This window comes from Alligator sinensis, unplaced genomic scaffold, assembly GCF_000455745.1.
Source record: "Alligator sinensis unplaced genomic scaffold, ASM45574v1 scaffold342_1, whole genome shotgun sequence".
Classification (NCBI taxonomy): Eukaryota; Metazoa; Chordata; order Crocodylia; family Alligatoridae; genus Alligator; species Alligator sinensis.
In genome coordinates, this window is record NW_005842126.1 from 392,498 (window position 1) to 397,162 (window position 4,665).

The 4,665-nt window shown below is 45.3% G+C and overlaps 1 non-coding gene across 1 annotated transcript; it reads right to left on the reverse strand.

Moving 5' to 3' along the window:
- Positions 1–2,592: 2,592 nt before the first annotated feature.
- On the reverse strand, positions 2,593–2,712 carry LOC112550497. The gene has a single exon (XR_003094381.1). It is a non-coding gene; the product is annotated as a 5S ribosomal RNA (ribosomal RNA).
- Positions 2,713–4,665: the final 1,953 nt, after the last annotated feature.

Here is a 4,665-nt window from a genome sequence, read left to right on the forward strand (position 1 = left end):
GCCCTACATTGCCTGGTGCCCTCTTCTTGCTCCCAATGTACTTGAAAAAGGACTTTTTGTTGTCCTTAATCCTGGACGCTAGCCTGAGTTCGATCTCTGCCTTGGCCTTCCTAATAGCCCTCCTATACTCCTGGGCCGAGGAGGTGTACTCCTCCTTGGTGATAGTTCCTCCCTTCCACTGGTTGTACACCTCCCTTTTAGTCCTCAGGCATTGTTGAATGCCCTTGCTGAGCCAAGGGGGTCTCTGAGTGCTCTTACCCCACTTGCTTCTCTCAGGGACTGTTATCCTTTGGGCCTGGAGGATCACTCCCTTAAGGTACAACCATCCCTCGTGGGCTCCCATCTCCTCTACCTTCTGGGCCCTTAGTGCCTCCCCCACTAGTCTCCTAAGTTCATTGAAGTTGGCCCTTCTGAAGTCAAGGGCTTTAGCCTTGGTGTGAGCCCTAGACGCCCTGCGTTGGATAGTGAAATCCAGCAGGTGATGATCGCTATTGCCCAGGTGGTCATGGACCTGCAGTCCCCTCACCAGGTCATCCCCCGTGGCCAGGACCAGGTCCAGCAAGGCGTTACCCCTAGTGGGGCAGTGCACATCCTGGATAAGGTGAAGGTCCTGTAATACAGGCAGGAACCTACGCGAGCGGTCAGACCTGGCTGTCTGCTCCTCCCAGCAAATGTCTGGGTAGTTTAGGTCACCCATGACAATAACATCCCACTTGTTACACTCTATTTTAATTAAGGGGTGGTACTGATGGATTAATTGATCATTGAGGCTGTTTCAACTGCAAATCCAAAATCTGTGCAAATCCAAAATCTATTAAACACAAGAAATACCAAACAAAATTCCAAACAGTTTACAAAAGTATTCTTACATAGGCCTTCTACACGATGTGATGACTTGGCACTAGAGGTTGCTTACAGCATCTGGGTGTTGTCTATTCTTCTGAGTTCCATAGCTTCCCTCACTTGCTAGGCTGGCTTCTCAAGTGTTAAGCTTCTTCTATAGCTATTTATGTCTTATACTTTTTCTTTCTATGACATGATTGACAAGCTTTCACATATGGTGATGTCACAGGTTCTTGCCAGTCACCCCCTCACAGCAGTTATCACCCTATTGCTTGGTTGCCCACATTCTGTCCTTCAACTTTCTCATGGCTAGGTAGATCACTTATGTAGGTCATCCAAGTCAGTCAAGTAGGTTGGTCACCCCCCACTTAAGCTTCTGTGTGTTTTGCCCCTATCCAGCTAATGGCATCTGTAATGTCCAGGCTTAAAATGGCATTGGTCATATTAAGGCCTACACACATTTTTTTGACTTCGACATGAGAAGGAGGTGATGTGATCACTGGTTAGCACCACGCTAAGCATTCTGACTCTGAAGAAATTAAGGCTGGATATATATGAATTGTGAGCTCCTTTAATACTGTACCTTTAAAATGGAAATTATGACATTATGACTTACGTTATATATTAATAGACAACTAGGCTTACTAATCTCCTGAGTGGCCACCAATCATTTGGATCACTTATCACCAGTCATTTGGATTCTTTTTTATTACCTTTATCCCTTCATTTTATTTGCATTTTAGGCCTGCAAAAATTTATTCACGTGCTTCCCCACTGTGAACAGTCCCCTTGAAATGAATGAAATTCAGATACTTGATTTTGATTTTCTTCTTTTGTTTTCAAAATGTCTGTGAGGTTTTCGGAGCATACAGGGGCATGTCTTAAGATATCCCATCTCCTGCCATTACCCTCTTCCTGCAGCAAGACACATCTGTCATTTAAAATGATAGTCATCATTGCCAGTTTGCTGTGTGCTCACTTCTTGGTGGTCTGACAGAGTGTCAGATATTTGTGCTTGGACTTCATATAGTTGTTTTATTTCAATTCAAATACATTTGCGTTGATGATTGGGAGAACCTAGTGAGCAGTTTAGTCCGGTTTTGCTCAACGTTTTTTCCTAGTGAACCAGATTGGCAGTGCTTAGTTTGTAGGCCGTTTCTACCGATGTTTCTGATCCGGTGCCCAGGCAGATATGCAGGGCACCATCTGTCTGCGTAGAGGGGGCAGGTGGCAGGTCCCACAGGTGCTTGATCTGGCCCCATGGAGAGGGAAACAGACATGGCCAGGTCCCAGGCTGGTCCTGCAGAGAAGGAAGGGTGTGTGGCCCAGCTGTGTGGGGTTGGGGACGAGGAGTCTTGGCCAGGCCCCAACCCAGTCTTGTTGGTAGGGGAGGGGACGTGGCCCAGAAATGGGGTGAGGGAGTGTGGTCATAATAGCCACTGCTCCCCATCACCAAATTACCTGACCTGTGGGGAGCCCCATGGGCCAGATGCAGTGGCTCTGCAGGATGCATTTTGTCCACGGGCTGAAGGTTGAGCACCCCTGGTTTAGTCAATAGTGCTATTTTGAAACTGGGACTAATACTAGTTGAAAGTACTAGCATCAGTGTAGAAAGGGCTAGTGTGTTGTTTTAGCACAATTTTCACACTGATGTGTTCGCTTTTTCATAGATGTTAGGGTCGGAAGGGACCTCAATAGATCATCGAGTCCGACCCCCAGATCATCGAGTCCGACCCCCAAAGGGCGGGCGGCCTACAGCACCTGGGATTCCCAGGTGGTCTCCCATCCAGGTACTAGCCGGGCCTGGGACTGCTTAGGCTTCCGAGATCGGACGGGATCGGGTGCGATCAGCCCGGTCTGGCCGTAGGCTGATGGAAAATCAGCTGTAGCTCACCTAGTGTATTGCTACTGTAGATAGCTGAAGGATATATTAATTTTGAGTAATTTTGAAAAAAGAATTACTTGCCTCATAAGAAGGGGGTGCAAAAGTACATGAAAAAGTTACTGGAAAAGTAGACTTCTTTTCAGGCTGCCTTATTGCTTTTTTCATTTTAAAGCATGAAACATTCAGTTTTGAGCAGAGAAGATTAATAGGGGTCAAGAACACTGCAATAAATAATGTTAAAAAGTCCTAAATTATGGCTATAGTTGTATTTCTTTATTGTACAACAGAAGACATTGGTTGTTTAGCTCTATTAACTCTGTTACAGATGAGAGACATTTTTCTTTGGAATTATATCAGTGTTGGTAAATATATGCTTTGAAAACAGGAACTTAAACTCTGAACTTTTAAACTCTGAAGTTTGAGCCCACATCAACAAGAAGTACAAATGTAAAAATGAGACCATGACCAATGACTAATAAAATCAGGGTTTGTAATGTTATTTAATAGCTGCTATCTATTGCCTATCAGATAATATCCTGCTACCAGGGACAGCACTTTATATTCAGGGAATGAAAATTACACTGATCTGAAGTCTGTTATCTGGTCTCTTCAGTCCCTGGACCATTATCAAAAAAGCCCTGCAAGACTGAAGGAACGGTGATCATTTCAAAGATTAATATCATACATTCCTTCGGAGACACAAGGCTATGGTTCCCAGAAGCCCTGTGGTTTATAATTATTATAAACCATAGCAGTACATGAGATGGTAGATTTTAATATCAAATATGTCATTCCTAGTTCAGTATAATCTTGCTGGATTCCAACTTTATTTCTGGTAAGGATTAGGGGCCACTATCTCATTAGCTGCTATAACTAGAAATGAGTGCTATATACCACCAGAGAGGTTGAATCTGGAACTTCCACTTGGTATCATGGAGCAGATCCTCAAGGAATCCATGTCTAAGCACTTGGAGGAGAAAAAGATAATTAGGAACAGCAAGCATGGATTCACCAAGGGCAAATCATGCCTGACCAACCTGATTGCCTTCTATGATGAGGTGACTGGCTCTGTGGATGCGGGGAGACTGGTGGATGTGGTGTACCTTAATTTTAGCAAGGCTTTTGATATGGCTTTAGCAAGCCTTTAGCAAGACTTTTGTCTCCCATAACAATCTTGCAGGCAAGCTAAAGAAGTATTGGCTGGATGAATGGACTGTAAGGTGGATGGAAAACTGACTGGAGCATCAGGCTCAAGAGTAGTAATCAATGGCTTGATTTCTAGTTGGCAGCCAGTATCAAGTAGAGTGCACCAGAGATTGGTCCTGGGGCCAGTTTTGTTCAATGTCTTCATCAATGACCTGGAAGATGGCATAGAGTGCACCCTCAGCAAGTCTGTAGATGACACCAAGGTTGGGCAGGGGGTAGGGGGGCCGTGGATAGTAGATATGCTGGAGGGTAGGGCTAGGATTCAGAAGGACCTAGACAAATTGGAGGACTGGGCCAAAAGGAATCTCATGAGGTTCAACAAGGACAAGTGGGAAGTCCTGCACTTAGGATGGAAGAATCCCATGCACCAGTACAGGCTGGGGGCTGACTGGCTGGGCAGCAGCTCTGCAGAAAAGGACCCGGGGATTACAGTGGACACTAAGCTGAATATGAACCAGCAGTGTGCCTGTGTTTTTGAGAAGGCTAATGGCATACTGGGCTGCACTGGTAGGAGTGTTGTCAGTAGGTCAAGGGAAGTGATTATTCTCTTCTGTTCAGCACTAGTGAGGCCACATCTGGAGTACTGTGTGCAGTTTTACCTCCCTCTTACAGAAAGGATGTGGACAAATTGGAGAAAGTCCATCAGAGGTTGACAAACATGGTGAGGGGGCTGGGGGACATGACTTGTGAGGAAAGACTGAGGGAACTGTCTAGAGAAGAAGAGACTGAGA